The following is a 12,808-nucleotide window of genomic DNA, read 5'->3' on the forward strand; positions in this document are numbered from 1 at the left end:
GTTTAAAAAATTATACGTCATGTGCAAGACGTATACGAAAATGTACAATTATATTTACTGATTACATTAGAAGAAAATCAATATTGGTTTTAGTCACTCGTATCTAATTGAATATAGTTCCTAAACATCATAGATTATTAATAAATTACAAATAGTTAAATATTTAAATATCTCAATAACTTTTGTCAAGTGCATGTTTCCAATAAATATCTCGCTCCATCTTTCTATACATTTTCAGATTGTGCCAATAATCGTCACAATAATCATGTCTCCTTACAATGTTAATAAAATTTCTAATACTTTCATTGTAAACAAGGAGATTATTCTTCAACTTCATTGATTAATAATGAAATCTGTTTCATAGATCGTTAACGAGTCTTAAACTAAGGAAACTAGACAAGCAGCGGTTGTTTAACTGTACTATGTATTATTTTCTTTTTTTATTTTTGAATTATTTACCTCGGTAGATATCCGTGACAAATCCAGGCGTTTTGAGTTTATCGTGTCGTTTATTTTTTTCAACGCTCTCTCCGTGAACATCACGTGTCTATGTGCATATGCGACATCGATCTATCTTTCACGCGACGACCGTTCGAACAAACGACGGGCAAAAAAAAAAGAATAGCAGTTTGATTGGGTGCGAGGATGGGGCTGGTACGCGCAATTTCGGAGTTGTTCTACAACTAACCGAAACAAATTTGATTGCTGTAACAATTCCCGATATAGATCTCAGTGGATCGTCGAAACAATCCGCTATTCAGGTTAAATAACTTACGATTGTTCTCACAGTTTGTAAACTTTTCATGGAGAGCAGCTAACGCCACGCGTAACTCTGCACCGCTGTTATTTTATTAACATTTTCAGTATCTAACAACGATGTATGGTCGTTGGCTGCACTTGTGAAAAATGTCGGGAACGATAGTATCGTTGTGCGTGAGTTATATTTGAAAATGGCGAGTCTTTAACTCGTTGGATGCTGTCCATCATTGAATTATTATTGATTTATCTTTTGGCAGTGGTTCTTTATTTTCTAATCTGTTTCTTTTAGAAACTCGTATCTAAACTATTATCTAGAACTAAATTTTCAATGTTTTTCCATCAATTCCTTTCTTACCAAAGTTTTTATTATCATTTTCTCCAATTTTTTCTTAGCAAATTATGTTAACATTTATTCAGAACTAATTTTTTTGTCAGTACTGAAAAAGTTAAGAGAACGAATAGCAGTTATCTTTAATTCATTAATTAATAGGTAGGTATATGAATTATTCATTTGCCTAGATTAATGTTTCATAAATGAATTGTTTCGGCCTAAGAAATTTTGTTTTATACAAAATTATGATATTAGTCTCAAAAAATACGCTACAAAGTTTATTGAAAGAAATTCTGAATATTTGATTTGATGAATTTCTTGTATGAACATTGATAAGTAGGTTCTTCGATGTTTTGAAATCAACTTACAATTTCAAAGTAAAGTAAGAGTGATAATACGAGACTACAATTTTTAATTCGCTGAGAATGAATTATTTAAGATATGTTAACAACTTAATTGATTCAAATACACAGTAATTGTTCTTACCAAACTGTTTTCTTATTCCGATAATCATTCTCATCCATCTTCTTCCGTTTTGCGTGCCACTTATAGTTTCTTACCCCTTGGACAGCTCGCAATTTTATACTCACACGTCAGGTCGGAGTTGACCCAATAGTATATATAATACTTTTTTCTTCTATGCATCCGAAAGTAAACTTTTTTAATAGATTTTATCAAATGGTTACCTTTATTAAATATTTTATTTCTTTAAATTATTCGCATGGTCGCAATTATTATTGTTATCATTGTATCCGCTAATGTGTATTTACTTTATAATTATATAATTTCTTTTGTTTAGAATGATTTACTGGATATTAACTTATTTTTCGAGATATTTCAAGTTAATTCTTATTGTTAATCAGAGGAATAAAATGCAGTAACAGATACTTATCCTTTTTATTATGTTTTATAATTGTATTTTTATTGAGTTTTTAAATTATTCTACAATATAATAATTGTGGAATATAATAATATAATAATTGTAGAATATAATAATATAATAATATAATAATTGTAGAATAATTGTAGAATAATTTTTTCACTAATTACTACTTGCTTTCATAATTCTACAATTTTTCTCTTTCTATATCAGAACACTTCTACAAAAATATCTTCTATAATTACCACTTATTCTTCTTCCATACTGAAATAGTTCTATAAAAATATCTTATAAAGTCTTCAAAACTCCCAATTATTACTTATATAATAATTCTAGAATTATTCTCACACTGAAATGGTCGTATAATAGTTCTATAAAAATATCTTCTGAAACCTGCAAAACTCCCGATTGTCACTAATTTCACAATTCTACAATTATTCTCTTTCTGCGTGAAATTACTCTATAAAAAAGTCGTTTATAATCTTCAAAACTTCCAATCCCTTTCACAGTCCCCTAAACGTGATGCTTCAGAAACAGTTGTCCCCCATCTGGTACGCAAATCGGTGACAAAGTGTTCGCGAGGTACAGCCGACTCGCCATCTCGTGTTTGCGCCACTCGGCTATTTGAATCTCATTAGCCGCGTAAATTGTCGCGGTGCTGGCACCTACGATTGATACGTAAGTAAGTACTTACGTATACATCGGTTGCTCTCGATCTAAGCTATTTTCTCCCGCGCGCGATAAATCGACCCGATACCGAGTCGCGGCTTTTTTCCTCCTTTTTTTTCTTTCTTTCTTTTTTTTTTTTTTTTAATACGCGTCGCACACGCAACAGACGAAAATCCAGACACCGAGGAAAAAATAAATATCGAGGGCCCCGCGTTTACGAGGGGGGAACCCGCGAACGTTAGTTTACACGAGACGATTCATTTGTCACGCGTCCCGTGTATTTGTCTTCGTACTGGTTATTAATTGCCCCCTCGTCGACTCGAGCACGTACAAATATTGGCTTGCACGAAATACGCTGGCAAGTCATTATACAAAACATTGACCGAAACATTTACTGAACTTTTTCAAACGGAACTTCGCTACTGGCTCGAATTTACTCGCTTTTCCCTCTTTTCTTTCCTTCTTTTCTTTTTTACGTGTCAGTTGATTATTGGTAAACTGGAGAAATGGTCAATTGAGATGGGAGGACATGCTTGGCGAACGAGTGATATTATCAGTAATTATTAATAGTAATGGAGGTTGATGGAGAATGATTTCAGGTAGCGGGAAATGATGTTGAAATATGTGAGATGTTAATATTTGTGACCGCGGCGTGATACAGTAGTGTAAGTTAACTAAGGAAAATGCTGCGCCGATGTATTATTCTTAATAGGTTGAAAGAATATTTTTGTTGAAATAGCGTAGATCGAGGATGATTTTCAAATTAACATTACAATATTCTACTGTACATTTGGTAGAATTCAATATTCTACAATATTCTAATGTACATTCAGTAGAATTTACAAATACGCAAAGTTTTATATATTTTTTTTCATATTATGCGCATTCTGTACAATCGTGCGTCAAAAGCCGAAGTTTATCCATGAAAATGTATTAACAATGTCACGATCTTTTCTGTTTCAGGTGAGTATCAAATACTTCAATCACTACCGACGATTCATTCTTTGAAGGTCGACGTAAGTAACAGCTTAAATAATACTCCTTACAAGTCGAAATTTTTCATCTCACGATCGACTATTAACCGAAATCTGGAAATTAAAGACGGGAACTCGCAAGAGGCCCCGTCAAATTATTAACGGTGTACACGAATGATTCACAAACTGCTATTAATAATTTACACGCGCGCGCCGTCGGCGATAATTCATAATTGTGGACGCGCGAACAAAGATCGACGGCGTCGGTCGAAGCGTTAATCCAAACGGGACGAGACCCTCGCACGTTTCGCTATACTTGGCGAACATCTGACGGCAATCGGCCAATGGATAAACAGAGGGATGATTCGCGTGGATCCCCGGCAAACGTGGTACACCTGGTGGCTTGAAAGAAACTGGCCACTTACGCGAGGAACACAAACAAAATTAGATTATTTTCCCTGACTCGCTCGTTTACGAGCGGATTTATACGCGTAAGCAGTTGCCAAGATAGGCGTCCGGCGCGTTCTGCTGGTTGGACAAACACTTAGCCCACGGCTTGCGAACGGCCCGCTGTGCACGAGCAACGTCGCGCGAATAATTTTCGCGAACAATGCAGCAGATTCACGAGCGATTCCGCGCGGAACACTGTTTTCTGCTGCTCGCAGAGCTTCTTCCTTTCGTTCTTCAGAGGGCTTGCTCGAGCGGCTTCAAAGGTGACTTTTAATCGGGTCTGTGTTGCATATATTTCGGTCTGTTTGATCCTCTTGTGCTGGAATGATGTATCGCGCAAGTCGAGGATTTTTCGTCCCAAAATTGTAACATTTTCTCAGTTTTAAGCATATTTAAAACGTACAAGTACATATATAAAACATATAAGTAAAACGAGATAGGCAAAACAGATAATAAATTTATCGCTTCTCAATAATTTCTATCCAGTGATATCATACCGACGAGTTTCAAAAAGAAAGCGACGAATTATTGTATATATGGTTTGGTCACTCGTTATGGTCCGCAATCAGTTACCAGTGCAAGTGGTTAAAATAGAAAATAACGTGTAATTAAAGTGCGAATTGTTCAGCGAAAATTGATTTATTCTTTGGGTGTATTGAATAAATTCGATACGGTATTTAGAAAATTATGTCGAGTTTTTTTTCATAAAAAATCGAAACTTACCACCTGACGAAGATACTGTCTTTATTTTTATTTTTGTTTTATTATTGAGTTGAAGGGACCATCCAATCACCTCTCTTGTATTATTCCATCACTTCAACGCATATTTTTCTATATTATATTTACATTTTGAACTCGAACTGTTTCGCTTGTTCGATTCTTTTCTTTGCGAGGAGAAACAGCTGTGTGTTAAGAGAGATATTATAGTTAAAACGTAGAATGGAAATTTCATGTTTCTCTACGTGTGTATTTATTTATACGTGGAATTTAGTTAATTAGACAAGGTTAAATATCGAGGAGCTTACAATTAATAACAAATAATAATAAAAATTATCGCTTTCAACGTCTCTTATTTATCCAGCTTGATCTGTTCCTTGGTCTTAAGTTGACACAGTAGAAAAGAATTAATACAATGAAAGGGCACGTATTAAAATTCGCAGTTTCTTTTATCAACAGTAGATTAGATTAAATTTCTCTTCTAAATTTTGTTTAACCTATTCTCAGATGTAGACGTTTAATTTTACACATGTGATCTTACACATTTTACACACATTTTAAAAAAAAAAGGTTACATCGAATCGACACATTTTAAACGTTTAAACACCAAAAGAATTGTTCTCGCTAGAATCGACTTGTTCATAGTTTTTGACTTTGGTCAAGCGTCGTTCGCAAACATTCGAGACGGCGATTATTCTACGAAGATGGCGTCATGGTTCAATTGCTGTAGAAGTCGATGGTCCCTAAGACCGGTTGGTAATGACTGCGGAAGTTGTCGCGGAAACGGGACAACGTTTAGGAAACGAGCTCCAGGGAAATTGAGTTGAAAGTTGAATTTCAAGGATTCTTGGTGTAATGGAATCAGCTAAGTCTCTTCAAGAATAATCTTTACTTCTTCAGGGCTTAATAATTGTCCACTTAAACTGTAATTCGTTTTAATTCAATCGCGAAGAAACTCCAAAAGACATCGACTTTATTACTCTCGTTTAATTTGTGACTCTTCGTTGAGGGAAAGATTGATGTTTTTATTAGTCTTCTTCGACCAATAATCGAATTGTAAAATTTACTTTAAACACGATATGTGATTGAAAGGGATAAGAAACATTCATTTGCATTTATTTAGAAAACTTTTCATGGAGATTTGGAGTTTCATTTGGACAAAGAAAAATGTATAACATATGAATTATACTACGTGTGTGAATTTATATGAATTATACTACGTGTGTGAATTTATATGAATTATACTACGTGTTGATACGGTTTGTTATTTGAAAGTCTATCATCATCACAAAAATTTATATAAAATTCCCTATTCTTTCCAATGCCACAAATTTACCTTTTGTTTGTCAATTGTGAATTAAACACAAAATGTTAGGTACAAAATTAAAATTGAATTTCCCGTTAAGAATGAGTTCAACTACAAATCAAAGTGAAACGCTGCCTAACATCGTACCCTTTGTTCCCTCTTTATTTCCTTCGAACCTCTGAACGTAGATCAAGCTGAAACAATATCAACCATCGAGGCGAATTGCCCCTCTAAAATAATCAAACTCGCCGACTCGCGAAAATTACTGTTTCCGCGTCTCGATTTCACCAAACAGCGGATCGTTTAGACGTCAAACCTAGCGTGACGCTACCTGCGCTTAGCGAACACACGTTAGACAGCATGCATTTCTCAACCTCAGTCACGATAAGTCATGCTCATCGCAGGAGCGAGCGTATCGTCTAAGATGAACGCCCGTCGAACAAACAATCCTCCGTTGTTTGAAACGCTATTAAAGGACTCCATATGGCACGCGTCTCGAGGGGAGAAGCGTTGCTGGAAACGAGACGCGACGTTCGAGAAAGAGACAATTGATATTCGAGCAAATCCAAGATTGGATGCGCTCCAAACGAGTGAAAGGCTGTGTCTGCTTATGCAAAATCAAAGATATACAGGAACGTCGGTTGTTATCGGTTGGGACCGGTTGAGCTCCGTTCGACCGAACTCTCCAATTGGCTCGGGATGTCCTCACTTTCGATCGGTCGGATGTTTTTCCGCTTCTTTGCGGATGCTGTTATCTCGTGTTTTCCAAAAAGGACGCGCCGTTGATTCGAAAAATCTGACGGACGCGTCGATCCTTTATTCGGAAAATATAAATATCGCAACTGAAAGGTTCGAGGCACGCACGTTGATACACATTGTTCGTTGTTGGAAGAAATATGACTTTTCGCTTGGTGTAAAAATTAGCTTCTAGTTAGTAGTCTATCCAACAGGAATATTTTACGTTAAATAATTTATACTCGACTTATCTATACTGATAATTTTAATAATTGTTTTATTGTAACTTAACTCATAAGTTGAGTATCGTGATTTGAAATACTTGTAAATAAAATTAAATAAACTTACTCTATTAAAATTATCTCCAATTATTATGTATTTAATATGTTATATTTAATTATTAATTAAGTAAAATTACTTTATTAAAGTTATCTCCAATTATCATTTCAATCGTAAACTCAACTTAATCCTTAACTTGCGTCGTTGAGCCACAGTTAACTGAATTAAATTTGAATCAGATTATTTAATAAAGTAATCATCGGATCATATTTATGTTATGTACGTTACCTGTATGACACTTGTAAAACGTACGTGTGCACGAACAGAAATTATCCCCTGCAACCTTTCCGCGCAAAAAAACTCATCCGAGACACACCAAGGAGACAAATTACAATGCAACCGCGTCACAGTTCTCCCCGATTTCTTCCTGCACGGTAAGAGGGAAAGACGAAAAAATACGCACGCAAAACATTCCATTTTCTCGCATTCGGCGAATGGAAAAAGATATTTCCTTGGAGAACCTTCCATTCTCTCGAACCGGCCAGAAGGGTGGGTGGATTTACTCGGCGATTAAAGCTCCGCTCGTTTCTTCCGAGGGCTGGCACCGGTTGCCAGAGAGAAAGTTGCCGTAACGGTGTCTTAACGAGCTAATGGGATTTATTAATTCCCCGGCCGTTTGAATAATTAAAAAAACTACGATGTTAACATCCGCGGGACAACCGCGGTTGTTCGTATTGTACATTTTTACGAGCCGTTACGAACGCATGCGAGGCCTTCGCCGTCTCTCCAGGGGATGATTTCTCTTGGTTGGACAACGCTAAGGTTCCTTCGCTAAGGGGAATTAATTCTCGCGTGTAGCTTGCCGGTGAAAAAGCAGAAGAGAGAGGAAGAAAGTTCGGGTACCTGTTAGTATCCGGGCTGAAATAGAATTAAAATGAAATTTTAACGCTGGGATTTATACGGGGGAGTTTCACTCTCTGGTGTTCGCGCGTTTTCGTTCGTTTCATTCTCACGGCTACTTTTTGTTCCTGATTTCCTGCTTTTTCCGCGTGTCTGGCTCGCCCGATATAACGGCCTGGTGATTTCGTTCAAATGATGTTGCAACAAAAATTACCAACAACAAATACAACTGCTTCATTCTTTCATCATACAATTAATTATACATTTAACGATTGTGACAGTTAATGCTGTTTCCTTGCAATTACATGCATACAAATCTATGATTACATTGCAATAAATTATAAATTATAGTTTGCAAATTATATAATGTAATATAATAAATTATGTAACATATGTAATTATACAATACGTAAATCCATAATTTGTGCACATTTAATATATAAAAATTCTGGACGATTTCGCGATTTAAGAATTCCCTAAATTCCATTCACAGTTGTCCGACGCCGTCCATTATCAGCAATTTCGCGTCATCGAGCTCGTCTGTATCTAATTTCTCGAATCACAAACGAAATTTCCGCCGCTGACCACCCTAAATAACATTCGTTACGGCCAACTCCTTCCACGACATTAGTCCATCCTCCATCCCCATATGTCCAGCGACCGCTTGGCATACGTAATTTCGATCAGAGTCGTTTTCCCTCTCCTCCCCTCGTGTGTCGGTCGATATTTTTCCGCGCGAGAGCTTCGCCGATTCACCCTCGCCGGCAGAGTAAAACAACCCTCTAACGTAGGGTCCGGCAATTGTGCCGGACGAGTAAACACTCGTACGTTGCCCGGAATCCATTAATAAGACGGAACGGTACGCAAAGCGCGTGTGAAATGTCTGCACGGGGAGATAGAAAAAATGGCGCAGGTGAATGACTGTTTGCAGACTCGTTGCTCGTGGTCGACTCCTGCGCTCGTGGACACCGTCTCGAAGAGTAAAATCACACGATGGTCTGCAACTTCGTTCAATCACGAATAATACGTAGTTGTTTTAAATAACAAGTGAATTAAATATATATTTAAATATATATCTTATATTTTTAATATTTTAATATATATCTTATATATAATTAAATATATATCTTATATTTTTTATATTTTAACATATGTATATATAAGATATATCTTATATTTTTAAAATATATATTTTTAATATTTTAATATATATCTTATATATAATTAAATATATATCTTATATTTTTAAAATATATATCTTATATTTTTAAAATATATATTTTTAATATTTTAATATATATATTTTTAAATATTTTTATATTAATTTAATATATATATATGTATATTAAAATATATATTTTTAATATTTTAATATATATATTTTTAAATATTTTTATATTAATTTAATATATATATATTTTTAATATTTTAATATATATATAAGATATATATTTTAATATATATCTTATATTTTTAATATTTTAATATATATATATATATAAGATATATATTTTAATATACATCTTATAATTAAATATATATATTTAAATATATTTAAATAACCGGTCGTTCGAGCAGTGTGAAATAATTGATCTCTTACTGTAAATTTTACATAAACGGTTCTTTCATCTTTCGCGTTGTTATATTTTGCGAATAGCAACGTAGCTGCTTACAGGTATAATTTTTTTAAGTATTCAAGAACTTAGATACTAGCTTTTCGTCGCTGATATTTCGACGAGTCAGGTTATCTGATTTTATGAATTTTCGATTATAGACTTCTAGGCTTTTATTACCTTGCGATCCATCATTCATAGCGTCGCGTCGCCTCGCATCGGTGAAAAATTTATCTCGGAATAACTCACGTAGCGTGAACCATCTACGAATGTTCGTGTATTTATGGGAGATTTAGAAATGTGCAAATAATAATAATGTAAAATATTCAAAGCAATTTGCTCGCTACAGTGCCACAGTTGGTGAAGTAAGCTATGAAATGAAATATTGAATTATATATATCTTGTGTTATGACCGTCATTTTTTTAATTGTTCAAATGACGATCCGATCATTTAATTTTCGTGAGAATATGAATTCACAGGCATTCGTAGTTGAATCATTTAACTCGAATATCTTAAATTATTCATAAATCGCCTATTGTATGAAAGAGTGTTTAGAAAATATTATCATACAATTTATATCAAAAGAGGCTTAAAATATTAAAATAGTTCATTTCTTTTTTCATAATATAAAAATAATAAAAATCAAATATTATTGAGTTTTATATTATAATTTTGTGTATGTGTCGAAAAAATAATAAATCTTGAATAAAGAATTTTTAAGATATTGACTTGAAGATCAAACAACGTTTAATGGCTCATGTTAGATGACTCACACTATGTATCTTTATCGTTTAATGCGTGCACATATTTTTTTGTTCGATATTTGAGATTACAAAGTTTCGAAAAATAACTTTAGAAAGATAATAATTATAATGAATATCGTCTGAAAGCTATGCATTTTCGAGCGACGAATTTATAAATGATTAATTCGTTTGCCTAATCTTCGCTGTGTATTTGCCGCATTACAATGCTCCGGATATTATTACAGAATTTATGGAATTAACAGGATTAGATAAGATTAGCAGCCTGCTTCTCGATGCTGATTAATGTAAAACCAGGAGCAATGCGTATCGTTAACATAAACGAGAGGCAATGAGAGGATTCTAGAGGATTCTTTGGTTCACTAAAATTTTGCTTTTGAACAAAAAATGTTTCAAAGCTTTATAAACAAATATCGCGTCTCAGAAAAATTTCAATGCTATTTACGATGTAATTAGTAAAGAAAAGTTGCTTAAATTGTTTCAATTTGTATCAACTAACTGTCTTTTAAAGTATAGTTCAACTAAAACATAATAGGGAGTTATTGGAATGAAAAGTGCAAATTCTCTAATTAGGTATTCCTTATTGTTCAAAAATATTAGATCGTTTCTTATCTTGTTTTGTATAAAAACATGCATTTCGCCTTTCGTACGCAAATCATTATGAAACTTTTAAATTACGCCACTAATTACGCTATAACTCTATAATCAACAACTTACGAACAACTTTAATGGAAAAACTTTCGCTATTCACAGATCACAACTTTAGAAAAAAAATTTGAATTTTAATTCACAGATTACGACCTATTTCAGTCACTAACGTTCTTTATCCGGTAAAAAGTTTAACAATAGCAAGGACATAAAATCAACCTCGCATGATTCTTTCTAATTCATCGTAAATTCTATGAAGTAGGGAAAGGTGGTGGGAAAAAATTGAAAAGTAGAGAAAAATGGTAGGAAACATTTAGAAACAAAGTTCTTTCACACTGGAGATTAAGGTAAATGAAATTACTCACTGGACGACGTAACGAAACTACCAGAAATCGTTCGTGGAATCAAATCCTTCCCCTTAAGGTCATGTATGTCCCGTTTAATCCCGGAACTGCTTCGCGACCCAGGAACACCGATCATCGGTGGACACCTGTTCCTGCGAGTAAATCACAGGACAGGTGTCTCGTGGCCTCTCGACTCTTTTATAAACGGCGAATTGTGGCGCGAAGGGGGCGGTAGGGGGGGGGGAGAGGGTGAACGAGGGCAACGAAAACGTCGGTCGAGGTTACGTTGAATAGAGGACTGGCAACTCCACCCACCTGTTCCACCGGTCAGCAAACTCGTTCCACGTTCGCCGGGTCCTTCTGTCGCGAATTTCCAGGCGTAAGTTAAACGTGCCATGGAACCACAATCGAAGGATTAAAGGGTATTCCTTTGCATTCACGGAATTTGCCGCTTTGCGGCCGTCTGGCCGCCACCAGGGAAAATGAATCGCACTTCTGGCCGCGATATAGATCAACAAGTGGCTTTCGGTCACCGATCGCTGAACAATTTCAGGTTCTTCCTCGCTCCTCGTCCCGTTTCAACTCGAACCGCGCTCGAGTGATTCGCGCTCGTAACTCGTCAATTCGTATTTTCCCCTTTTCGTTTCCATGAACTTTTAGATCGCAGTACTTCGGCACTTGGAACTTTCGGCTGGGGTGATTCATTGACTGTTATTCGCGGTATTTTTTTTTTTTTTTCTTGACGCTGAACATACACACACGTGATTTTTATAGCAAATGTGATTGATGATTGATGATTAATAATTTACTTGAAGCGAGTGAAAGAAAGGATAGAATAGATAATTTACTTTAATAAGGATAAAATAGATAAATACTTTATTAACTATATGCTACACTTTATTCTAAATTAATTGAAACACTGGATAAATACGTTAATTGATGAGGAATTGATGATGAATTTGAGAAAAGAATTACTATCAAGTATTGTGTATTTAAAAATTCTCTTGAAGTCTCAGACAGTTCAGACGTTCCAAAGCTGTAGAAGATTAAATAGAATCAAATTTCTTGATTCTTGCAATATAAATGTAAATGGAGGGTAGTTTTAACACTAACAATGCACGTCTAGCGCACCGAAACAAGTAATTTATCGTTAATCGTACAATATACTCAAACGCGTAATTGTCGTTATCTAGCTAACAGTTCCGCAGGATCCACAGTCGAGAACTAACATAATACTTCGTAGCATCCATTGTATTCACGCTCACTTCGGTGGTTCGTCTCACTTTACAAGCGACTATTTAAAGCGGATTTCCGTCGTTCTACTGATCACTCGGAGTTGCAATAACAGTTATTAAACCCTCCGCAACAATTCCATTCCACGCATTCAAATTCAGGTGACACGTAACGAACGATTATTAATTACAAACGTATTTGCTGTAAA

Source organism: Frieseomelitta varia, unplaced genomic scaffold, assembly GCF_011392965.1.
Source record: "Frieseomelitta varia isolate USP_RPSP 00005682 unplaced genomic scaffold, Fvar_1.2 scaffold_503, whole genome shotgun sequence".
Taxonomy (NCBI): Eukaryota; Metazoa; Arthropoda; class Insecta; order Hymenoptera; family Apidae; genus Frieseomelitta; species Frieseomelitta varia.